Here is a 27,715-nt window from a genome sequence, read left to right as displayed (position 1 = left end):
GTATTCAACATTAGAAATCATCCTAGGCAGGGCTCTCATCTTCACAGACATTCAGGTCGCCTAATAGGCCGTCTACTAGAAAACGACCTGCACCAGGCCTCTCCGGAGTCCATACGCCATTATTATTATATTATTAGTGGTTAGCTGCGACCCCGGGAGGCCCGGGTCTCTACTACGAAATTTGAAAAGTGATACGAGGGCTGGAACGGGGTCCGCTCAGCCTCGGGAGGTCAACTGAGCCATCCTCGAAGTGGTTTTTCCGTCGTTTTCCGTGCTTTCCCACTTCTCCTCCAGGCAAATGCCAGGATGGTACCCAACTTCAGGGCACGGCCGCTTCTTTCCCTCTTCCTTGTCTATCCCTTCCAATATTTACATCCCCCCACAAGGCCCCTGCTCAGCATAGCGGGTGACGGTTCCTGGGCGAGGTACTGGTCCTTCTCCCCAGTTTTACCTCCCGACCCAAAGTCTCACGCTCCAGGACACTGCGCTTGAGGCAGTAGAGGTGGGATCCCTCGCTGAGTCCGAGGGAAAAACCAACCGTGGAGGGTAAACAGATTAAGAAAGAAAGAAAGAAAAAATAATAATAATAATAATAATAATAATTATCGGAACTGAGAAAGCACGAGTGGTATTCTACCGGATGAAGAAGGTATTATATAATCCGAACTCAAACCTTCATCTTAGAACCCAAGTCCATAAGTGTTACGTCTTCTCCACTTTGTATTTCGGTGCTGAGGCTTGGATTCTCACGGTCATGTTAATTAAACGGTTAAATGCCTTTGAGCTTGGTGTTATCGCCGTAACAGCATGCTGAGAATATCTTGGTTGCATCACGTAACAAACGACGTGCTTTTGCAGCGCATGAAGAAATAACAAAGGCCATCAAAGAAAGGGAGATAGCTTACTTTGGCCACATTGTATGCAACGAAAAATACCACCGCCAGTAAGTCATACTTCAAGGAAAAGTAAAAGGAAGAAGAGGTCTTGGCTGACAGCGCATTTTCTGGTTGGAAAACCTTCACCAGTGGTCCAATTCATCATCAGCTGGTAGGGAGGTCTGGAGCAACATCCATTGAGGAAAAAGCACTTCCAGAAGAAGAGTACAACCTACATCGCTTATTTACATCCATGTCCTAGTACTTTAAACAAACGACTTCAGTATCATAAAGAAGTCATCATTTCCTTACAGTGCATATATTTTGTGTGACTGCTTAGGTAAGAACGGTAGCACGAGAAGGGTAGATATTCTAGCCATCGATAAACAGAGAGATCGCTCTGTAATATTGGACCCAACAGTACGTCAAGAATCAGGCGAACAAATAGCCGCACCATGTGCACTGTGAGAAACAGGCAATCTATGTTTGAGTTCCAGCTACATCATGGAGAAATATCATGTGAACTCCGTCACCGTCTGCGGATTGTTAGTGGGTGCAAGAGGTACCAGAACATGGGTGGTGGCTGAGTTGTGGAAGAGACCCTCACCAGGATTACCTGATTCAAGAACTGGAAAAAATCCAAAGAAAAGCAGCTCGATTTGTTCTGGGTGATTTCCGACAAAAGAGTAGCGTTACAAAAATGTTGCAATGTTTGGGTTGGGAAGAATTGAGAGAAAGAAGAAGAGCTGCTCGACTAAGTGGTATGTTCCGAGCTATCAGTGGAGAGATGGCGTGGAATGACATTAGTAGACGAATAGGTTTGAATGGCGTCTATAAAAGTAGGAAAGATCACAATATGAAGATAAAGTTGGAATTCAAGAGGACAAACTGGGGCAAATATTCATTTATAGGAAGGGGAGTTAGGGATTGGAATAACTTACCAAGGGAGATGTTCAATAAATTTCCAATTTCTTTGAAATCATTTCGGAAAAGGCTAGGAAAGCAACAGATAGGAAATCTGCCACCTGGGCGACTGCCCTAAATGCAGATCAGTATTGATTGATTTGATTGAGATTTTCCCTCGAGGAAAGGGGCCCGTGCTTGTTTTATGGAACCATTTATATTCAAAAACATAGAAATTGTTCAATACTGTGTCTTATGCCAAACCCATTGAGGGTCAGTTTCCTAAATAAAGGATTACATATAACTAGTCGACTCGTACTACTCCACAGCATTGATACGCCTGTCACAGTCATATTGGTTTGCCTGCCCTTTCCAGGATTTTTATGAGCATTTAACACTGGTTCATAATAAATGATTCATTCGTAATTTAGTTTATAACACTTATTTCCATACAATATTCTCCGTGCTTCGACTGCTTGGCCCTGTCTCGTTCTTGGCGGTTTCGAACGGTCTAAAAGGGGCCACAGGGGCTCTGAACGTTGGAGCGTGGATTGGTGACCACGGGGCCCTCAGCTGAGTCCTGGCATTGCTTCCACTTACTTGTGCCAGGCTCCTCACTTTCATATATCCTATCCGGCCTCCCTTGGTCAACATTTGTTCTTTTCCCACCCCGACGGAGACCTAGGGAGTCTTTCATTTTCACGCTCTTCGTGGCCCTTGTCTTCCTTTGGCCGATATCTTCATTTTTCGAAGTGTCGGATCCCTCCCATTTTTTCCCTCTGGTTAGTGATAAATAGAGGATGGTTGCCTAGTTGTACTTCCTCTTAAAACAATAATCACCACCACCACTGTTATGGCTAAGGAATTCCCCTGGAGATTCAAATGTTCAGCCAATCAGAGCTATTGTTACACACAACGTCTTTATAATTTACTAAAATTAATATCAGACACACTCATGATAACCAAATTACGACTCAATTATTATAACTTATTCCTTAATATTTCTCGCTCTCAGACCTGTGGAAAACCCTCAAATAACAGAACTAACCTCTCATTATCGCTGAACATTCCACACATATAACAATGTTGGTCATTCTGAAATTTTAACTCTGCGCGGTCCAGAATTCATAGTAGCGACGCCCTCGCTTTCCAACTGGCTGAACACACCTCGTGGCCTAACGATCTCTACACGTGCTGGGCTATGCTGACTCTTGGTAAAACTGAACGTTTCCCACGGTCACTAGCAAGCTTCGCGAAGTATCCAGCGACATTATGTCTCCTGGACTACCGGTCTCAACTACACTGTAATCTGCTACTCTTCTAATGTCTGACTGCAGTCCACGATTATTATACTACTTGATATGCCAAAAAATATGATTTAATATCACACGTGGGCCGTCAGGGTACGGCGCACCTGCACTTTATTAATGGCCATACAGAAGGCTAGTCGACTTGATACTTACCTTTCTGTACTTACGTAGACCGTTTCTCTTAGCAGCATGTAAGTTATTAGGAACGTTCTGCCATCTGCTGAGTATATTCAGAAGCTGGGGAAAGGTGAGAGAATCAAAGAATATATAGCAGAGAATAGTATTCTTCCATCACCAAAGGATGTATATATTCTCTGGCTTGACAGGTAGTAATCAAACAAGGCTGCATGCAATGTCATTACAAAGGATGAAAATCGCATGTATTAGAATATACCTAAATGAAAGTGTTAGTCGCTTAGCAACCAGGTAATACAGAATGTGTTATGGGCAAATACAGTAGAGACAATACGCGACACTTATGGATTTCGCCTTGCTAAAACGGGACACAATTCGACGGTGGCGCTCCTAGTGACTTGAAATGAACAAATCGCGCTAAATTCAAATATCAATGGAAATGTTTATACGGAAATGGACAAATAAATGACGTCTAGAAAGAAAGTAGTATTGAGATATTAACTTCGAAGTTGCTAAAGCAAATCTGGATAAATGAATGAAGACTTATTTAAAATGTTATTATTCAAAGACTGAAATTAGACACAAAAAAAAGATATGAAATTGGCTGCTGTGAAATGGCTTGATCTTTCATTTATGCATCATTTTTTTAGCTTTAGGATTCACGCCTGAACTTTTACGGTTGGATTTGTCTTTTTTCTCATTTAAAAAACATTGTATGATCACATTAAGACACTTGTCAATAAAAATATCGGCACATTCCTTAACACATGATACAATGAATTAACGTTTAAAAGGTGGACAATTTTCCTCTTAACATGAAGCCTACTAACAGAAAGAAAATCTATAAAATTCCAGCTTTAATCTGAGAAGAGGGATTAAAGAAAAAAATGAAAATATTGTCGATAGTGATGCTTTGAGGAATATTTACGTATAATTAGAGTAAAAATGTAACATACACTTGGCTGTATAGTCGAGGATTTTTAAAGTCGCTGGCCTGGACACCTTATCCAAATCACTTCTGTGACATTTCAAAACCCACAGATCACACCTACAACAACACATCGGTATTGAAGGTTAACTACTGCACTATACAATAAAATATGCGTATTACATTTTATGCCAGTTAAAATATGGGTCGAGCAGGTCAGAAGATTATGAAGTACTATAAAAATCTCTGTCACTGGAAGAATATATATGCAATATTACTTACATTTTCTTGTCACGAGGGAACATGAAGAACGAGCGCGCATTTTTCTCTACTTCATAATTACTGCAGCCAAACACAGCACATACCTTTCCCCTCATGTTGAGAGGAGATATCAAGGAATGACACACGCTACTATTTAATTATGTCAACTCACTGAAAACGAATAAATAACACCAAAAACAAAAATACACGTGTTCTTATGAGAGAATCAGTACTGTTCATTTCTGTCTTATTCTCTCCGGAGTTACCTGCCGGTGAATTACGAGGCATTGATAATCATAAAATGATTACTCCAATAATTGCAGGCGAAGGCTTACCCTAACCCATAACAAATACAGTAGAGACAATACGCGACACTGAGCGAGATATCGAGAGACAGCTACTGGAGCTCACTCTAGCTCCAGAACATCTTCAGATTCTAACAAATCACTTTTAAAAACAATCTCATATATGTACAGTATTGTTTACGTAGCGTAAACTTGTCAATGATAGAGAGTTTAGTGATAACATGAAACAGTAATTACAAAAATAAAAATATATACAAGTATAAATATAATGAAAACTTACGTACTTATCTAGACTGCCGATGTTTTAACATGTTCTTGTAGAACGAAACATGCCATTCTTTGTGTGTTAGTGTGTTTTTTACAGGTATGTTTATAGTGTTATAATTTACATTATATTTGCTGTGTGTTCGACAGACTGAAAAAAAAAACCTTTTTACATTTAACTAAGTCAGCACTGAAAAACATGGCTTCATTCTTAACAAATGATGTAAAGAAGACATTGAAATTCAATATTTATTAAGGCGAGACTTTCCCAAACATGCACCGGATAAAAGCGAAAGTGTACAGGGTATGATGACCCTGGGAAGGGTAACTTCAACACTTGGTGGCGTAGAGTGGTCAGCTTTACGCCCGGTCACCTTTGTCTCCATGAATTAACCTGCTGCTGTAAGCTAAGTGAACCAAAGAGCCATGTGTACCTACAGAAATCGAAATCTGTTTCTTAAATGTTTCGATTTCTTGACGGGGAATCGAACCCACGTCCCTCTAGGTGAACCGAGCACTCTTCGGCCAGGCAGCGACTACATGCACGAGATGCTGTGTGTCAAACAATGTGTATGTTGGGTAGTTAGCCCGAAGGCTGGTTTGATCCTCAATAGCTCCATCGTCAGTTGTCATTGACAGCCTAGGCGTCACTGAAGAGGCATTCTAGGAAAATGAGGAGTGATACAGTTTCCCGTTGCTTTCCTCATAGAATCAGAAGTTGCTATTACATAGTCTGCCAAGTCCATTGAAATGCATGTACCCACCAACTCTATGGAGTAGCGCCAATCGGCAATTAGAAGGGGGGGGGGGGTGGGGGGAGCAAAAATATACAGAAAACAAAAAAACAAAAAATACCCGCAGGGGGAGGCATATATGCATCAAAACTGAAAAAAGGTCTACAAAATTGTAAGTTTTTTGATGCTCTCTGTGCGAATTTCGACAGAAAGGTAAAGGTTAACGGTTTACAAACTTACGTGCGGTAGATAATAGAGTTTAAAATTTTCATTCAGTACTATACAATAAAACTTTCACCAAAGGAACAATATTACACATGCATTAAGAAGTAAGAAATAAGGCGTGAGTATACAATTAAAAATCATTTAATATTTGACTACACTCTAAGAAACAAACAGACACTAAAGAGACTGCCACACTGACGAATGCGCGCGGCAAAACGGGTGACTCATACCTCAGTGTCCATGACCTTGGCAATTAAAATATACCACTGTTACCATTCCTCAGAGCACATGCAAAGTGTGCCACTTGCTGTGGCGCTATACAAATCGGTTAGCGGCCACGAACGACATGTTGTGTGTATTTTCGCTAAAAAATTTGTTTAAGGGAACTGGGAAGTGTGAAAAGATAAAAAAATGTAACTTCCGATGTTTAGTTACATACCTCAGAAACTAAAAGAGGTATTTCCTTGAATGTTGTTCAGAATACTTTAGTCATTATTTGAGCAGAATATGAATCTTCTATGTTTAATATCCTGTGTCAGAAAGAACATTATAAAAATAATATTTTTCGAAAACATTTTAAAATATTACCATAACTGATGTAACATTTTCTGAGAAAATACTCAAACCAAACCCAAGAAACTTTACATTCATAATAATTAAACCTCTTTTGATCTGCTGAAGTAAAATTTTATCCTATTATTTCCATCATCATCATCATCATCTGTTTACCCTCCAGGTTCGGTTTTTCCCTCGGACTTAGCGAGGGATCCCACCTCTACCACCTCAGGGGCAGTGTCCTGGAGCTTCAGACTCTTGGTCGGGGGATACAACTGGGGAGTATGACCAGTACCTCGCCCAGGCGGCCTCACCTGCTATGCTGAACAGGGGCCTTGTGGAGGGATGGGAAGATTGGAAGGGATAGGCAAGGAAGAGGGAAGGAAGCGGCCGTGGCCTTAACTTAGGTACCATCCCGGCATTCGCCTGGAGGAGAAGTGGGAAACCACGGAAAACCACTTCCAGGATGGCTGAGGTGGGAATCGAACCCACCTCTACTCAGTTGACCTCCCGAGGCTGAGTGGACCCCGTTCCAGCCCTCGTACCACTTTTCAAATTTCGTGGCAGAGCCGGGAATCGAACCCGGACCTCCGGGGGTGGCAGCTAATCACGCTAACCACTACACCACAGAGGCGGACCTATTATTTCCAGCAGTTGAGAAATTATATTTTTTATATCCTAGAGGAAAACTGAAATTTTCTGTAAAATGTTCATTGCACTTCAAGCTGGCCACCGTGAACTAATCAAGATATCTGATTAAATGTACTTCCACAAACATATCTATAAGCATCTAAGAGACTACCTAGTTTCAAATACATTGATATGATAGTTCGTGAGAAATAGGTACACAAAATTTCGAAAAAATATGACTTACGGAAAATATTTGACTGGTAGCTGGCATCTAATGATATTCAGCATGCAGAGTTATGTTTAAAGCTAATGTCATTGCCTCAATTATAACTTCAGCACACCGAGCTCGATAGCTGCAGTCGCTTAAATGCCGCCAGTATCCAGTATTCGGGAGATAGTAGGTTCGAACCCCACTGTCGGCAGCCCTGAAAATGGTTTTCCGTGGTTTCTTATTTTCACACCTTAATTAAGGCCACGGCCGCTTCCTTCCCACTCCTAGCCCTTCCCTGTCCCATCGTCGCCATAAGACCTATCTGTGTCGGTGCGACGTAAAGCCCGTAGCAAGAAAGAAGAAAGATGACAAGGAAAACCGGAGTACCCGGAGAAAAACCTGCCCCGCCTCCGCTTTGTCCAGCACAAATCTCACATGGAGTGACCGGGATTTGAACCACGGTATCCAGCGGTGAAAGGCCGACGCGCTGCCGTCTGAGTCACGGAGGCTCTTTCCTTAATATCTATGTTCTCAAAATATTAGGTAGATACTTTTTCAGCATCAAGTGCATCTACATTTAGAAACAAACTTGAGAAGTACGAATGGTATTCTACTGGGTGGAGAAAGTATTATATAATCTGGACTTAACCTTCATCTCAGAACCCGAGTCCTTAAGTGTTATGTCTTCTCCACTTAATATTACAGTGCGGAGGCTTGGATTCTCACGGCCATGATAATTACCTTGCTGTCAGTTCACCGTGATATTCATGTGTCTGATGATGAAGATGTAGAGGAACTTGCTACTGTTCCAAGAACACTTGATTTCATATTATGAACATATTCGTACTTCAAAATAGATTCTAAAATTTTAAATTCAAATTATGTGAACACTTGTAAAAATGTGTGCAAATTCCACTCTGAAGGAAGCAAGTGGAAACCCATGAACTGTACTCGTTTTGAACAACAACTCTTGATGATTTTGTGTATACAGAGTGAAGACGAACTCCACCGACAAATTTTCCGAGTTTGTTCAGGGATACCTTCTGAGTGTATTGGTATAAGGGACCCGTCGTCTCCGGCGGATCGTTACTGAGTAGTAGTGTAATTACGATTTATTCGGTTTGTTACCCGAATCGTCCTTATTTCTGTGAAAATACATTCATACAAGTAAAAAGATTGTTATAAGCAATGACCAAGACATACAACACAAAACACAGAATAATGCGATGCCTGTAATAAAGGGCACTTCTTGCGTTCCACCTGCGATAAAAAGTATTAAAATATAAATTACGCATTCCAAACCTAGTGTGATGACCGCATTTCTAGGGAGGCAGATACCTCTCGCACTTCAGCTGACACAACCCGAGTACAAACACAAGCTCAGTGACCACAAATCTCCCTGATTTTGTGGTGACCGCAAATCTCCGTGACTACAAATGTCCAGACACCCACAAAAGTTAGGTTACTTTTTCGCTACAATGAGAAAATGACTTGTTTTTCTTATTGTCCCCTGGAAGTACCCACCACGAGGGGCGTTTGTCCTACCAAGCGGCCACTGCTCAGCCTGAAAGCTTGCAGAGCATGAGGTGACGTTTGTTCAACACGAGCAATTGTTTCCGCCGTTATTGTTGGGCTTCTAGACCTCACCATCATACAGCAGACCAAGTGCACCTCGCACGAACCATCTCTTAGGCCCCGGCCGGTAATTGGACCCGAGACCTTATGGTAAGAGACAGGCAAGTTACCGCAATAATAATAACAACACCGAGCTCGATAGCTGCAGTCGCTTAAGTATCCAGTATTCGGGAGATAGTAGGTTCGAACCCCACTGTCGGCAGCCCTGAAAATGGTTTTCCGTGGTTTCCCATTTTCACACCAGACAAATGCTGGGGCTGTACCTTAATTAAGGCCACGGCCGCTTCCTTCCAACTCCTAGCCCTTCCCTGCCCTATCGTTGCCATAAGACCTATCTGTCGGTGCGACGTAAAGCAACTAGCAAAGAAAAAAAAAAAGGAAATAATAATAACAACAACAATAATGGCGTATGGCCTCCGGAAAGGCCTGGTGCAGGTCTTGAGACGAAATCTGCATATCTGTAATAATTGTATACTTATAATTCTGAATTTGTATTATTGTTAATTATATTTACTTACGTTTTACTTACTTTTAAATGTTTTACAAGTGTATTAATTTAGTAAAAAGCTCTGTGTATGGATACCATTCCGTTTTGGCGCTTACGTTTCTTTGGATCTGGTCTAAGAATTTAGTGCCATTAGATTTGAGATTGGCCCACCCGTTCCAACAACTGTGGTACTGCTATGACGAGCGTAAGATTCTTTACACAATGATACATAACGGCACCTTAGTCTCGGAGTTTATGACTTACTTTAAATGTCCCTCCACGTCGCGGGTTTGAGTGACATCAAACCAGAGCCATCTACAGTTAAAGCCGAAGGTACGCTTGGTAACGCTGTATCTATCTGTCAAACGGAGGCCGACATAAAAGGCGGCGTGTCAAACTTTGAATGACTTTACCGATATTTACTACATTTATTTATACATCAGTAAATGCATTCAATGAAATTAGAAATGCACATTTTATATGAATAAAAACAAAACACTTTTAAGAACAGTACTCACAAGCTTAATTACTGTGGAGAGTTGCCACCTTCCTCCGCGTAATGTTTTTATCCTCACCGCTGACATAACTCTTGTTCTTCATTTTTGCTTCCTATAATTATTGGACATGACATTGGAAAATGTAGACAATAAACAATCTATCAGACCATTATTGTCACACCCACAATGACCACGTTCAAACCAGAGCTATTGATTTTTCATCTCTTCCTAAAGCAGCTCTGGATAGAGAGAAGGGGCATTCTTTATGATTTTCACAATCCAGATTGTCTTCCTTGTAGTCTTCACGTACCAGCAAGGTAAATATTCCTGTCACTGTTAAGCAGACACACACAACACAATTTGATGGCACCACTAACCCACCTATCTGTAGTTCTTCCAAATAAGGGTGATCTGTTTCTTTACTCTGCTGGAGACCTAAACATGTGTCACAGCTTATCCTTCTGGGTATTGTTCTTAACCCTGGCATCTCAAAATACCCAACAAAAATTATCATGTCAAAAGTGAGTAACTTGTTTATTACTTCCATATTTGGCCTAATATCACTTGTCTAGATGGAATCAACATTTATAATTGACTACAGCCAAATTGCACTTTTCCATACCACCACAGCTGCAAGCCTTGAACACCCTTAATCCTAATTTTCATTTCACTCACTAGGACTTAAAGTGTAGTAACATTATAGTTAAAACCACTAAGGTATCAGTACTGACCAAACCTTCTTTCTAAGTTATCACTTTGAAACTTCCATAACAGTAAATAATTTGCTTTCACAGTTTCAAATATAAATTTTTTAGTAACTCGTCTTCTTTTTAGTGTAAAGTTCGAATCGTTCCCTTAAAATTATAAGGTAGGACAAAGAGTCTGTGCTTTCACTGCTTACCTAACGAAACTCTATGAGCTTGTCGAGCATTTTTAATATATTTCTTTGTACACATTCAACACTAACACTACTAGCAGTGGCTCAGGTATAATTTAATAAATATTCATTTAATGGAAACCACTTGGACATTAATTTTCATCCTGAGCTAAACATGTCATTCCTTTTACCGACACCTGATACCTATTAACATACACAGAGACATTCATACCTTGGTGAATTTTGAGTAAATGGCTTCAATTTGGCAAATCATTCATTTTCCTGTTGTCCCTACTTTTCATTTCCACTTTTCGCTAACAAATATTTCGGCAAATTTGGAATAATTAGGTAGTATCCCCTGTTGAAAAACTTTCGTCTGTGGAATGTCTTAAGCACACGACTGAATCCTTTCCAGGTTCCTCAATTATCCCGTTTAAAGTGACAAATCATTTTTTTTTTCTAATTCCTCGTCTGAAGGAAACATAAACGAGGTAACAAAACCTTATTGTTTATGCTAGAGTTGCTACGATACAAATTCAGTCTGCGCCTTCACAAATAACAATGGTATTGGCTTAACGTCCCAGTAACTACTCTTACGTTATCCGGCACCATGGCTAAATGGTTAGCCTGCTGGCCTTTGGTCACAGGGGTCCCGGGTTGGATTCCCGGCAGGGTCGGGAATTTCAACCACCATTGGTTAATTTCCCTGGAATAGGGGCTGGGTGTATGTGTTATCTTCATCATCATTTCATCCTCATTAAGACGCGCAGGTCGCCTACGGGAGTCAAATCAAAAGACCTGCACCTGGCAAGCCGAACCCGTCCTGGGATCTCCCGGCACTAAAAGCCATACGCCACTACATTTCACTTTTACGTTTTTGGGAGACGCCAATATGCCAGGATTGTGTCCCGTAGGAGTTCTTCAACGTGCCAATAAATCTATCGACACGCGGCTGACGTATTTGAGCACCTTCAAATACAACCGAACTGAGCCAGGATTGAACCTTCTCGCCGCTGCGCCCACACGTCTGCTTTGATATCGCCGAGCTCCCTCACTTCACCGACATCCCCACCTAAGAAAGTCTTATTCTCACTCTGGTGGTCGTACCAAATACAGTAGAGACAATACACGACACTTACGGATTTCGCCTTGCTAAAATGGGAGACAATTCGACGGTGGCGCTCCTAGTGACTTGACCTGAACAAATCGCGCTAAATTCAAATATCAATGGAAATGTATATACGGAAATGGATACATAAATTACGTCTAGAAAGAAAGTGGTATTGAGATATTAACTTCGAAGTTGCTAAAGCAATTCTGGATAAATGAATGAAGAATTATTTAAAAGGTTATTATTCAAAGACTGAAATTAGACATATAAACAAGGTGTGAAATGGACTGCTGTGAAATGGCTTGATCTTCCATTTATGCATTACTTTCTTAGCTTTAGCATACCTGCCTGAAATCTTACGGTTGGATTTTTCTTTTTTCCTCATTTGAAAACATTGTATGATCACATTAAGACATTTTTCAATAAAAATATCGGCACATTCCTTACACATATGATGCAATGAATTAACATTTAATAGCTGGACAATTTTCCTCTTAACATGAAGCCTACTAACAGAAAGAAAATCTATAAAATCTCGGCTTTAATCTGAGAAGAGGGATAAAAGAAAGAAAAGTTTGAAAATGTTGTCGATAGTGATGCTTTGAGGAATATTTACGTACAATTAGAGTAAAAATGTAACATACCTTTGGCTGTATAGTTGAGGATTTTTAAAGTCGCTGGCCTGGAAATGATCTAAACAGATCTTATAATTCTTATACAAGCGTAACGTCCCTTCTTTCTTGTACACTTTATCCAAATCGCTTCTGTGACATTTCAAAACCCACAGATCACACCTACAACAACACATCGGTATTGAAGGTTAACTGCTGCACTACACAATAAAATATGCGTATTATATTTTAAGCCCGTTAAAATATGGGTCGAGCAGGTCAGAAGATTATGAAGTACTATAAAAATCACTGTCACTGGAAGAATATATATGCAAACACAATATTACTTACATGTTCTTGTCACGAGGGAACCTGAAGAACGACCGCGCATTTTTCTCTACTTCGTAATTACTGCAGCCAAACACAGCACATACCTTTCCCCTCATGTCGAGAGGAGATATCAAGGAATGACACACGCTACTATTTAATTATGCCAACTCACTGAAAACGCATAAATAACACCAAAAACTTCACACAAAAATACACGTGCTCTTATGACAGAATCAGTACCGTTCAGGTCTATCCGCTAGAGCAGGGCCTCTCAAACGCCCAAAATCTCACGCGTGCAGATAGAGGCGCAAGAGCTCCGTGCACTGTGCATCGCTGCCGCTCGGCATGGCTCGGATCAACGCTTCGTCTCTGGGCTACTCGGCTAAGCTCGGCTCAACTCGCCTCTGCTCGGCTCAAGTCAGCCTGGATTTGGAGCGCTACGGCGCAAGTGGGGCAGAGGAAGACAGGCGGAGCGAGCGAGACAGGCGTGAGTAAAGAGAGAGTAAGCGCTATTGCTCCAAATCGAGGAGTGGGGGGTCTGCACTCTGTTCGACCAAGCCAAGTCGTCTCTTGCACCGTGCACAGTGCATGCACCACGCGCATGCACCCTGAGAGGCCCTGCGCTAGAGTGAGCTCCAATAGCTGTCCCTCGATATCTCGCTCAGTGTCGTGTATTGTCTCTACTGTATTTGGTCGTACTGTCACACATCCGGTGCAACGGATGAGGTGGAGCTCGCTCGCTACCCTTTGTTTGGAGAAGTTCCGGGTTTGATTCCTGTGGGGTCTGAGTGTCTGTCTCTGAGAGCCTGACGCACATCTTGTTAGACAGGGAAGGAACACGTAACAAACAAAACTGCAGCAGCGTGAAGCGATCATAACACGTCGTTATTGCTCGTAAATTATATAAACACTGCTAAGTTCTGCAGTAGACAGCTCCCCTGCTCAGAGCAATGGCCCCGCTTTATGGTCCGCTACCAAGAACGTCGAACCTCAAGTTATTCTGTTTTAGAGGTTGAACGTTCCAAGCGGAGCTGTAGGAACCATGGTACTGTTTGTGCAAAAACGACACTGAAATTTTGATCAGTATGTGTACCACTGTCCGCCTCTGTGGTGTAGTGGTTAGCGTAATTAGCTGCCACCCCCGGAGGTCCGGGTTCGATTCCCGGCTCTGCCACGAAAATTTGAAAAAGTGGTACGAGGGCTGGAACGGGGTCCACTCAGCCTCGGGAGGTCAACTGAGTAGAGGTGCGTTCGATTCCCACCTCAGCCATCCTCGAAGTGGTTTTCCGTGGTTTCCTACTTCTCCTCCAGGCGAATGCCGGGATGGAACCTAACTTAAGGCCACGGCCGCTTCCTTCCCTCTTCCTTGTCTATCCCTTCCAATCTTCCCATCCCTCCACAAGGCCCCTGTTCAGCATAGCAGGTGAGGCCGCCTGGGCGAGGTACTGGTCATTTTCCCCAGTTGTATCCCCCGACTAAGCGTCTGAAGCTCCAGGACACTGCCCTTGAGGCGGTAGAGGTGGGATCCCTCGCTGCGTCCGAGGGAAAAGCCGACCCTGGAGGGTAAACAGATGATGATGATGATGATGATGATGATGTGTACCACTACGGGCTACACATCGTTCATAACGTTTCTGAAGGTGTTCATGAAGAAAGGTTTGTAAGATAAATAAATAAACTATTCGCTACACGTTTGGGCGTTAACTGAATTCTTAATATAATTTCATTAACAGTACTAGACATAAAATAAACGGAATTATTAACTAAAATGTCCAGAATTTCGGCGCCGGAGTTCACCTACATGGATCTCTCGAATTTCGATAAGCATGAAAATACTCTCTCCCACGGTGTGTACATAAAACTGCGTGCTGGTACATCTGCTTCGAGCCTTACCTAACCATCTGAAAGTGATTAAACAGGTAGGATCTGCACCTACGTTCTCCAATAACTTTTCGACTGGTTGTAAAATAACTACACTACCTATATTCTGATTTGTATCAGTGCATGAGTACTTCATAAATACACAACAATATATACTCCACACTAAAAACATTAACAATTACTGGACGGCTCCCTACATACATTGAATAATTCTAGAATAGCAGTGAGAAACGACAACGAGGATTGCACTACATTTGTAGTCAGCCCGATGACCAATAGTTAAAATGTATTGCCCTTCACTGTTTTTTTGAATCAACACAAATTGCTGGCTCTCACTATCAACACATAGTATACCACTTTGATACTGTACCTCTTTAAGCACTGACACTAACGCTTGATTTTAGAGACACTTTCGCTTGCACAAACACACGCTGTTGGTCTATCCTTTAAAACCAGGCCATAGATTACCGTAAGTTGCCGTGAGATATAGTAAGACCAAGTACATGTATTAGATCAATACACTAGAACAATAGTTGTTTAAATATTCGCAGGTTCTTCAAAAGTAATGTTTTGATAGTTTGCTAAACCGCCCCCCCCCCCTCCTCTTCCGTCACTCCGCACAGTGGTCTAAACACTGATTCTAGCTAGCAATAAATCGTATCATCATTCCACGTTCACAAAAGCCGACGAAAATTCATACTTGGGGGTTTTCGAGGTCGCTGATTACGAATCCGTTAACAGATTTTCGATGAATGGAATAGCGGATCCACTACGCGCCTGTTAACTAGGAAAACTTAAGGTAGCTGGTCAAAATTTACTATTCCGCGAATGGATTCATGGTAAATGGCGCGCTACGCTCCCGTTAACTTTTTAATGAAGTTATGAACAGGGTTTAAAAAGGAAAAACATATGGAATCCTTGACAAATGTCATGATTTTATTTTCATAACAATCGATCATCTAAATCCGTGATGTAAAACATATCAACGATTGTAAAAATTAGGCCAGTTTGGCGAGGAAGGTGACCTTGAAAGGAATAAGAATTTGAAATGTTTCGATTTTTTAGCGCCATATTACTTATTAGTAAGACTACTTACGAGTCATACCTTGGGATCACTATCGGTATTTGACATTCCAACGTCCCCTTCTTCTGCTTTTGAAGTCTCTTCTTCGGAAGTCTCTTCATCCGAAGCCTCCTCTTCATCTGTGCCCTCATCGAACACGAGCAAAGCGTGTATTTCAGGGGGCACTTCATTCCAGTGAATTTCAGCTTTTATGAGGTGCCTTGTAACTACTGGGTCCTACGAAGACAGGAGACTGGTATTGAGATCAGTTGTTGTGTCCTTTCTGGTGGTCTTCCGGGTTTGGTGCTCCCGGAAGAACCTGTAATCCTTGTTCTGGGCCTCCTCGGACAGTTTTCCGTTTGGCAGTAGGACGTATCTGATCGCCTGAGCACCATGAATTAAGACTTTGTGGACGGTCGGAGGCATAGGGTACCAATTATATAAGGACAGGTACAAGTTTGCAGTATCTAAAGTGTACTCGCTGAAAGCCTCATCGTTCACCTGATGACCACTGGACAAAACCTAAAACCCAGAGAAGAGTATAAATATCGTGAACAGAAGGGACTAAGTCCAAATAGAGCAGAATTGGGTTTTGGTTTTGTACCTGCACTATACCAGCCAATCTGATGATTAATTCTTCGCTTACTCCGGTTCCTTCGGCTGCCCTTTTCGGATTTCGATAGAACCTTCTTGAGATGTTGCCGGTGTTCGAGGTCCCAGTCCCTTGAACAACCCTGTCAACTTTCAGGCCCAGCTCTTTCCATAAAGCCTCCTGAATGGTGGCTTTTCGATCTTTGACATCCTCCTTTTGTTCATCCGTGGTGTTTCGTACATTATCTTTAAACAACAAATTTCAATGTAAAGAAATACGGTCAGATCCATGGTATAGAAAGGCTCGGAGAGCGGTAGGCCATGAGTCACAGACAGCGGGTGTTGCGTTGCGGGTAGAGGGCGGGAGGGGGGGGGGAATGGCACTGGTAAGAAAAAGTAGTGCGGTGACGTTTTTCGGGTTGCTTATAAGCAAATATCGTCAGCAACAAAAAGTTGCAAGAAGTGGCAGTTGACTTTCGGTGGAAAATCTTTAGTATAGTGTATACTATCGATTAAATCAATCAGTAACACATAACTACCTGTAACTTCGGTTTCTGGCCCTGAAAACGCCGTAAAATCGGAGTACAGTGAAGTCTAAAATATGGAGAAGTTAACTGGTTGATACGGTCTTTTTAGCGCGTGCAGAAGGACTTGTCCGTGTGAATTTACTCAACAAATACCCTCCAAGAAGGGGTTCTTCAATATCCTGGTTGGTCCCAGTGAGATATAAATGTTAAATTTTTTCCAAGTTTTTAAAATTGTCATGTTTTTGCTTCATTCGCCGCCACTTACACACTCCAAGCACATTATGTAAGGTAGATATGAGGTACCTGGGGTGTCCAGAACGAGTTCCCAAACTTTTCCAGCGATTTCTTGACTTCGATTTTATCGGTTTTTTCGGCTAGAATCGGTGTTTAGACCACTGTGCTCCGTCTCCGTGAGTCCAAGCTCATTTAGGCGTCTCTGTCCAATCATGGGTGAGAAATCTCGCGCTATGTTACCACGTGGCTGTTTCCCGACCACGGCCGAACGTATCACTTTTGAGTTCGGGGCTGACTTCAGGATATCTATGTCCCAGACTTGGATTCTCCGTATGATTCATAAAATTATCCCTGGATGTTTCTCTAAATTTAACAAATCGTTTGTTTGCACTGCATCACGTATCTTTAACGTCTTTAATCTTCACCGTTTTGCAAATAACACTAACTGTACCCAACTAAAGCAGTTCTTAACACTATCTTTCTGGAGGAGTACGCAAGAGGCTGAGATCAGGCATTCTTGTGTCTCACAATCAGAAATATGTATATTTCGAAGAAAATTGTTTCTCTGCTTTAGCTTTATATTCTTTAGATCCATGTAGTCCAAAATAAAAGAGGGCTTAATGATTTACTTTCTAACTTATTATATAATGTATGTCTTAATCTTACTGGATTTGGTATCTGTATTTTCATTTATTTTTTTTCAAGTTTCATGTTTAGTTTAGTTTAATATTATAAAAATGTAGTTAGTGTGTTCATAAACCTGTATTTTATTATAAGAAGACGCTACATAAAGGGGATTTTCAGCCTCAGTGACGTGTAAATCATGATCATTAAATTCAATTCGATTCAATTCAATTCAGTTCAATTCAATTCAATTCAATTCAATTCAATTCAATTCAATTCAATAAACCTGGAAACAGCTCTGTTTGCAAACTGCCTGTGAAAATAAACTACTAGTATCTAACATACCGGGCGAGTTGGCCGTGCGCGTAGAGGCGCGCGGCTGTGAGCTTGCATCCGGGAGATAGTAGGTTCGAATCCCAATATCGGCAGCCCTGAAGATGGTTTTCCGTGGTTTCCCATTTTCACACCAGGCAAATGCTGGGGCTGTACCTTAATTAAGGCCACGGCCGCTTCCTTCCAACTCCTAGGCCTTTCCTATCCCATCGTCGCCATAAGACCTATCTGTGTCGGTGCGACGTAAAGCCCCTAGCAAAAAAAAAAAAAATAAGTATCTAATATGGAGACCTTCCAGCTTCAAATATTCATACATTAATACACCTATAAAATAATCTATATAAAAAATAGACGCGGGTCCGTATACTTCACCCTGCAACCACAGCTACCCACCGCAGACCACTGGTGCTTGTGTGTGGTAGTAGCCTCAAGTCTCCCATCGTGCACTTTAGTGGTTGCGTGTCGGTAGCTGTCGTAGTGTCTGAGATGTGGGGGTTGAAAGTGGCCGACTATATAGAAAAATAGACGTGTATAGTACGACTATTGTTAAAGCTCAGGGTTAAACGTTCCACTATGGCGGAGTTAATTTCAAAGAGTTCTGTTTCTCTCGTGGTTAGCTCTACGTTGCTTTCTCACGTGTCGGACAAGCAGAAAATCTGTTTGTGCATGCGCCAGACAAGAAGATATCAAATGTAGTGTATAATAATGTATTTTTATGAAATTACTAAGTATGTACGATATTTATGTGCATCGAAACAAGAATAAAGATAAAAGAAGAAACAGAAAATAAGTGATCTTTTAATGCACATCCCACCGGGCGAGTTGGCCGTGCGCGTAGAGGCGCGCGGCTGTGAGCTTGCATCCGGGAGATAGTAGGTTCGAATCCCACTATCGGCAGCCCTGAAGATGGTTTTCCGTGGTTTCCCATTTTCACACCAGGCAAATGCTGGGGCTGTACCTTAATTAAGGCCACGGCCGCTTCCTTCCAACTCCTAGGCCTTTCCTCTCCCATCGTCGCCATAAGACCTATCTGTGTCGGTGCGACGTAAAGCCCCTAGCAAAAAAAAAAAAAATTAATGCACATCTTCTGTATTATATGGAGAAAATCGCACAGATGTAAGAAAATCAGTGAATCGGGTTGTCTTCAGATAATAATAATAATAATAATAATAATAATACGTTGGGATAAATACAGTGCGGAGTTGTGATATATGTACGATCACAGGTTGCAACAAGGACACAAGAAAGAACAGTATCTTCTCGCATAATTGGGGAATATTTGTAGGTGGGTCTTCTGGGTTGCAAACTGATTCTTTGAACATGTCCCATATATAGGCATCAGGGGCCGTCAGATCCAGGGAGCAGGATGGAGTTCCACGATAAATCAGGCGATCTCCAAAATATCACTGCATAAGGGTGAGTCCCCCGCGGTGCGGATTGTAGCTGCATCTTGCTGCATCCATTGTCGTGGGAGGGGTAGCTTCGTGGCAACAAACGTACGAATGGGGCAACAATGAGGTGTCTGTGGGAGTACCTAGTCCATTAATTGCTGGATTCTACGCAGAATCCTCGACGAAGTACAGGTCCTACCAAAAGTTTAAAGACACCTGCATATTTCATGAACATGATTCCCGTCCTTAAATTTTGGTCTCGGGCATACGACGTTTTACTGGGAACTAGCACATATTTAGAGGAACATTTGCTGAAATTCTCATTGTTTTGGTTTTGAAGTTACTAATTTTTATGTTTATAAGAGTTGGAAAGAAAATAGCTACTTTTTGAACTTGAGGAGATCTGGAGAGTACAATATGGGAATTAAATTAATTAATCGTCGTTATGGAGAAACACAGATACCTGTAGAATATTTATAAATGTAATAGAGTAACAGAATATGCGAGCCTATTGGTGTCAAAAGGAGCAATCTCCACCTTCCTGCATTTGACAGTAGGAATAATTTTTTTACCTTTTGCACTTCTTTTCACTCTACCTGAATGGTTTTTGTTTTATATGTGCAGAAAACGGGTTATATGCAAATAATCAAAGAAAACTAAGCATATGATTAATAGTTAATTAGATATTTTAAATGTTATTCTGGAGATTGTCCCTTTTGATACAAACTCAAAGATTTTTGTGGATATTGCTCTTATTGCAGTCAACATGCATGGAGATCACTCTTTCTGATGATAACATAAAAAATGGTGATACCTACACTCCTTATTTTAGTATCAGTGCCATTATAATATTATTTATATTCTTGACACTAAACTGAAATTGTTACAAAAAAATTTTTTTTTTTTGCTATGGGCTTTACGTCGCACCGACACAGAAAGGTCTTATGGCGACGATGGGATGGGAAAGGCCTAGGAGTTGGAAGGAAGCGGCCGTGGCCTTAATTAAGGTACAGCCCCAGCATTTGCCTGGTGTGAAATGGGAAACCACGGAAAACCATCTTCAGGGCTGCCGGTAGTGGGATTCGAACCTACTATCTCCCAGATGCAAGCTCACAGCCGCGCGCCTCTACACGCACGGCCAACTCGCCCGGTAAATTGTTACAAAAGTGACGGATAATCTTATCTAGATGGAATAAGCAGAAGACATGACAACAACATGAAATCTAAAGATTTACATTTATAAACATGCCGATTACCAATACGTTCATTACAGGGTACAATAAAATGTAAAAGTAGTGTATTCAGTAATTAAGAAAAACGTTTGTTCTTCAGAAAGCCAGTAAAACAAAAGAAGGAGGAGAAATTTGTAAACGAAGGATGACTGTTGTAATAAAGTGCCCTGCAATTTCATACATACTTATTTCAACAAAAAATTTAACGATTAAACACATTTCATATGTAATTTTAGAACTACACAAAAAATTCTTTGATTGGACTGCAGTACCAAAGCTAACGATGAGCACTGGTCAAAACTCAAATATGAACTAAACCATCACAAGAGGGTCATCATTGTAAATACACTGACTGACAGAGCAAATGCAACACCAAGAAGGAGTGGTCAGAACTTTATGCCAATTGCAGGGTAGATTGACGTCACTGAGGTATGCTCATGATGTGCAATGCGCCGCTGTGCTGCGCACGTAGCGAACGATAAATGGGACACGGCGTTGGCGAATGGCCCACTTCGTACCGTGATTTCTCAGCCGACAGTCATTGTAGAACGTGTTGTCGTGTGCCACAGGACACGTGTATAGCTAAGAATGCCAGGCCGCCGTCAACGGAGGCATTTCCAGCAGACAGACGACTTTACGAGGGGTATGGTGAACGGGCTGAGAAGGGCAGGTTGGTCGCTTCGTCAAATCGCAGCCGATACCCATAGGGATGGGATGTGTCCACGGTGCAGCGCCTGTGGCGAAGATGGTTAGCGCAGGGATATGTGGCACGTGCAAGGGGTCCAGGCGCAGCCCGAGTGACGTCAGCACGCGAGGATCGGCGCATCCGCCGCAAAGCGGTGGCAGCCCCGCACGCCACGTCAACCGCCATTCTTCAGCATGTGCAAGACACCCTGGCTGTTCCAATATCGACCAGAACAATTTCCCGTCGATTGGTTGAAGGAGGCCTGCACTCCCGGCGTCCGCTCAGAAGACTACCATTGACTCCACAGCACAGACGTGCACGCCTGGCATGGTGCCGGGCTAGAGCGACTTGGATGAGGGAATGGCGGAACGTCGTGTTCTCCGATGAGTCACGCTTCTGTTCTATCAGTGATAGTCACCGCAGACGCGTGTGGCGTCGGCGTGGAGAAAGGTCAAATCCGGCAGTAACAGTGGAGAGCCCTACCGCTAGACAACGCGGCATCATGGTTTGGTGCGCTATTGCGTATGATTCCACGTCACCTCTAGTGCGTATTCAAGGCACGTTAAATGCCCACCGCTACGTGCAGCATGTGCTGCGGCCGGTGGCACTCCCGTACCTTCAGGGGCTGCCCAATGCTCTGTTTCAGCAGGATAATGCCCGCCCACACACTGCTCGCATCTCCCAACAGGCTCTACGAGGTGTACAGATGCTTCCGTGGCCAGCGTACTCTCCGGATCTCTCACCAATCGAACACGTGTGGGATCTCATTGGACGCCGTTTGCAAACTCTGCCCCAGCCTCGTACGGACGACCAACTGTGGCAAATGGTTGACAGAGTATGGAGAACCATCCCTCAGGACACCATCCGCACTCTTATTGACTCTGTACCTCGACGTGTTTCTGCGTGCATCGCCGCTCGCGGTGGTCCTACATCCTACTGAGTCGATGCCGTGCGCATTGTGTAACCTGCATATCGGTTTGAAATAAACATCAATTATTCGTCCGTGCCGTCTCTGTTTTTTCCCCAACTTTCATCCCTTTCGAACCACTCCTCCTTGGTGTTGCATTTGCTCTGTCAGTCAGTGTATTTTCACACAAAATATCATCTTTCGGATTATCGCCGCCTTGATCCTCTCTTTCTGCTCTGTTTTCCAAGCTTCACCGAAATGGGATGACAAAAGCTTCGAAACGTCTCTCACTTTAGTTTTTGATAAGTTCAGTACGTTGTTCGTACGTACGTCCATGAGGTTTATTTCAGACATGGAAGAGTTTCCCATTGTAATAAACATGGACATGTTAGTATCAGTATGGTATGCTGTCTCCTCTCTTACTTTTACATCGCACTTTTTGACACCCCGCATTACTATTACTATTACTCATTTACTTGGTAAATTTGATGCGTCTAATAGGAAACCCAGCAATTGAGCTGACAGTGGATAATAATAATTCAAAACGTTATCTTCCATACCTTCAAACGTTCCGTAGCATACTTGACTTTTTCCCTGTTTTACGAAGGCAGGTAATTATGGATTAACAACAAACACGTCAATCTCCAGACAATGTTACACTGCAAAGACGGCATTCTCCATCACAGCCAATCGTGTAACAGCACCGGTATCACGTGACACAGTCAGCTGCTATACTCGAAGAGAATGGGAGAACACATTTTGATGCTCTTGTGTGTTTTTTTTTTTTTATTTTTATTTGTGTGCTTAAGTGATTGTGCTACAAATTGTAGCCTGGTAATGTGAATACAAGAACACTCAAGAATGGAAAAACCCGTGTCCCCAGCATCACCAAGCAACGCAAGGAGGACACCGTCACGACCAGAAACATGGAAAAGAAATTTAGTGAAGTGTTTGAGATTCATTCTGTTTCCTATTTTGTATTATATTCTCCAAAATTGCATAAGGTATTGCAAGGTATAGGCCTATGTATCATTTTATCATTTCTTTTAATAATATTACGTTATATCACTTCTTTGTAGGCATGCCTCTAAATCGTTGCCAGAATATCCTAAGTGTGGCCGAAACAAAAAACCTTCAGAACTTGAAGATGATGGAAGTAATTTTTCATGTATTGGAACATAGCTTCATTCCGCCCGATAGAGTTTTTGGAAATATTTTAAAAAATCATCCCACGCGGTGTGGATTGTAGCTGCCTCTTTGCTGCATCCACTGTCGTGGGAGGGGTAACTTTCTGGCAATTAAACGCACGAATGGGGCAACAATGAGATCTCTGTGGAGTGCCTGGTTGGATTCTACTCAGCATCCTCCACGGATCCAGCCGACGCCCATGATTAGCACCACTATGTGCGGAACACCATGGGTCTACGTTGCTTGTGAGTAGTACTCTTATGTAAGGAACCTTATGATCTGCGTTCCTTGTGAGTAGTACGACCCTTATGTGAGGAACACCACTGATCTGTGTTGCCTGTAAGTAGTGCCGTTATGTGTGGCATACCCTGGGTCTACATTACCTGTGAATAGTACCACCGTGCGAGGAAAACCATGATTCTTCGTTACCTGTGATTAATACTACTATAGGAGAAACATCATGGTTCTTCTTGACCAGTGATAGTACCATTATGAGGGGGCGGTGACTTGGACTTTTTCACATTTTTGCTCTACGTCGTACCGATACGATAGGTCTTATGGCGACGATGAGGTAGGAAAGGACTAGCAATGGGAAGGAACAGGCCGTAGCCTTAATTAAGGCACAGACCCAGCATTTGCCTGGTATGGACATGTGAAACCACGGAAAACCATCTTCAGGGCTGCTGACAGTGGTATTCGAACCCACTATCTCCCGGATGCCAGCTCACAGCTGCGCGCCCCTAACCCCACAGCCAACTCGACCGGTGACTTGGATTTTGGACAACAAGCATCATTCCAGAAAGTAAGCCATTATGAATCGGATCCACTGATTCTTTTTTTAGTTCATGGTCATTTTTTTCATCATTATTCGTTAGATGGTTCATGGTGTGAGTTACTGTATTCAAACAGATCAGATGTAAGGCTTTTCAGGCGTTTGCTCTATTAACTAGCGTTTCGTCTTAGATCTGGCACTAGACTCATCAGAGTGGGATGTGTCAGACCCTACCCACTGACGCTGGGGTGTATGCAGGTGAATTTATCAGAAGCCCTATATAAGAGGCACAGTCTGATAACTGCGTACGGGAGATTAAACTCCACAATGGAATTATTGCCCGCCTAGCAATTCCGAATGGAAATTCTATGTTCCCAAGGAGGGAATTAGATTTTTTTTTTCCCACCAGTAGAGCATGTCAAAAAACAGATCAGATGTAAGGCTTTTCAGGCGTTTGCTCTATTAACCAGCGTTTCGTCCTAGTTCGTGAACCTTGGGCAACGCCTGAGTGCTCCTGAGAGTCGGGATATCAGTTGCTACGGAATTAGAGTGGGTATCTCGGACATATTCTGAGTCATGGCCCTCCTTGCGCTCAGGCGGCTAGGACTATACAATCCACTGGTGGTCCCTAACCGGTTAGAGGTGTTATCCTCACTTGTACTATGTATAAGTAGGATAACATCCTGCTTCATGCATTCACCGAGCTCAGAATATTTTAAGCAAGCCTCGGACCTATGGGAGTAACGGAGGCCTACTTCCATTTGACAGACGAGGGACTCCTTGGAAACAACTTGGCGAACGAAATGGAATTCGATGGGGAGCTATCAGTATTGATGAGGCTTATAGAAGAAAGATAGTAGAACTGGCCGAGGCAGCAAAGATGTGCTAGGAGTAAGTGATATTCGGTTAAGGGGAGATTACGAGGAAGAGATGGGAGATTATAAAGTGTATTTAATAACAATAACTTTATTGCAACCAAATGGCCATATATATAAGGTACATTAAACTATTATAAGTAAGCATCACACCACTAACATTAATTTACGTTTTACAGTTGTCCATAAGGGATTTTCCTCGGTTAGTGCATTTGTTGAAATGATAGCCCTGCCGAGTACACAGCTTATGGTGAAAACCATGTATTGCCAACCTATTTAGTGCACCTCGCATATCATTGTTTGGTCCATACCAGCTACGGTTGAGCATAGCATCTGTCGAGTAAAATTCGACGTCGATGTACTCTTGTTCCTTCTGTCTAATTTGAAGAAGCTCTTTTTCCTATTTTGTAGATGGGAGCTGCATTCTGATTCGTGGATCTTCCAATAAAAATGTCTCAGAGGCTTGTATGTATGCCAGTCTTGAGGGTGACGTCTTGGAGATCCCCAGTGTTCTTTTCAGAAATCTATCTTTGACATTTTCAATGGCTCGGAGGTCAGATACTGTTAGGTGTGCCCAGATGAGCTCGAGCCCGTATGTTAGAACTAGAAATACTTTAGCATAAAATAAACTCATGGCCTTTCTTAAGGATAGTCTCGTGGGAACCGAAATATCGTAAATGCTTCTGATGACTGCCGATTGATAAGAGACCCTGGACCTTCTCCATTAGGTGCGACAATCAAATGGCCATTCGACACAAACAGATTATGCACTGAAGAGGAAAGCGAAAACTCCGATTCGACAGTTCAGGTCGTCTCCAAGAATTACATTTCTGTCATCTCTCACTGTTGTAATGGCTCTTACAATGTGCTCTACTGCATCATCTATTTTCTTTATGGGGCGATGTATAGACCTATGATCGTTAATTTAACTGTTCGAATAATTACCATATTCTCTTCTATAAGTGTTTCCTTCACCTTTCCTATGCAATCTTTCAGTCCAGTCTTCCTTTTTCTTTGGAATGGCTGGGGCATGCTTGCTATATAGGTATGATAGGCTATATATTCCGTTAAGAATGTTTCTGTGGTTATGATTACATCAGACCGTTGCCAAAAGAAATCTGAGATTAACTAGATTATTGACTTCAGCCCTTCAATGTCCCAGAGTAGAATCTCCAGAATTCTTCATTTGTTCCTTGTTTGTGTCGACCTATAGTCCGGATTATAAGGCCACACTTGTTCTTTGTCTCCGAAAAAGAAACGCTGAAATCTTGTAGAGGGTCAATAAATCTGAAGTCTACACCTAGTTTGAAAGCTTTACTGGTTTCCTTAGTTGGCAGCCTTTCACACTCAATATCTCCCTCGATTCTGTTTGATTAGAGAAAGTCAATTATATCTTACGATTTCGTTCTACTATGCAGTTTACCCATTAAATCCATGCCTTTTTGAGGGCTGCCTGCAATTGTGAGTCAGTACGGTATTCTGGCTGCAGCCGATCACTGTGTTCCCTCGTGTACGATTATTTCTAGTTGCTTTTGCTTTAGATCTTCTTCCTCTATAAGAAGTCCGTGGCCCTGCATCGTCTTAAGTGTCCTTATCCCTGTTGCATTGTTCCACGCATTCACCCTTTGATACTGGATCTGAAATAGAGTTGTCTTCTTCCTTAGATAATTTTGTGTTGTTCCCTTCTTGGGTTTCCCGTTGTTGTTCTACTGGGGGCTCCCGTGGCTTCACATTGTCGGGAGTAATTTGGGATTGACGTTTATCGACCATCAAGCGATCTATTGGCTTCTGTTTGATTACGGATTTCCCAGGTAATCCATGAGCTAATTCTTTTTTTAGTGTGGTTTGTATTTCTTCGCGTATTCTCCTTTTGAAACCATTTTCCAAGAATTCTAGTATTTTTTATATTTTATCCTCCAAAGACTCTAGATACTTTTCATTTGAAATTTTCTTTTTCAATAACTAGGGTTTGCATTCACTAGAAAGCCAAGTAAATTTCCAGTTCTTTCGCTAAAGTATACCAAATTCACCTCCGGCCATTCCACAACAGGCAATATGATGCCGACTGTTGCAGCCTTCACATTCAACAGCGTCCCTGTTACTGTTAACTTCGTCGTGACAGATGTCGCAAATGTAAACACGTTGAGTGTGAATTTCTCCTTCTGCACCTATAATCTCTTTTTCTTTGCTGCCCGGCATTGACGTACCGAAGGCCAATTTGGCAGTCAAATTAATGTAGTAAGATCTCAGATGTTAATTTACGTAAACACGCACTTTCTACACCTAATTCCAATCTGGGGCCTATGTCACTTCAATGTACCGCAAAATCACGTAAGAATAAATTTCAATATACTGCTAAATCACATAAAAAATTACACTGCAAGTTTCACTCGTGACCACTACAAACACATTATAATCACTAACTATATACATTTGTCTTTTCGATGTCTGAATGCCAATCCTCGTTTAGCGCAGGTGTCAAACGTTCATCTCCTATGCGTGCGAAAGTCTTACCACAGTACGTGCAA

The 27,715-nt window shown here is 42.2% G+C and overlaps 1 protein-coding gene across 1 annotated transcript in view; it reads left to right on the top strand.

Annotated features, from left to right (window-relative positions):
- LOC136864048 (potassium voltage-gated channel protein Shaw) overlaps window positions 1-27,715 on the top strand; it is a 393,645-nt gene that overhangs the window by 103,155 nt on the left and 262,775 nt on the right. The gene's annotated exons all lie outside the window — the stretch shown is intronic.

This window comes from Anabrus simplex, chromosome 1 (genome assembly GCF_040414725.1).
Source record: "Anabrus simplex isolate iqAnaSimp1 chromosome 1, ASM4041472v1, whole genome shotgun sequence".
Taxonomy (NCBI): Eukaryota; Metazoa; Arthropoda; class Insecta; order Orthoptera; family Tettigoniidae; genus Anabrus; species Anabrus simplex.
Note: the sequence above shows the minus strand (reverse complement) of the source record. Positions and strands in the feature narration are given on the sequence as shown.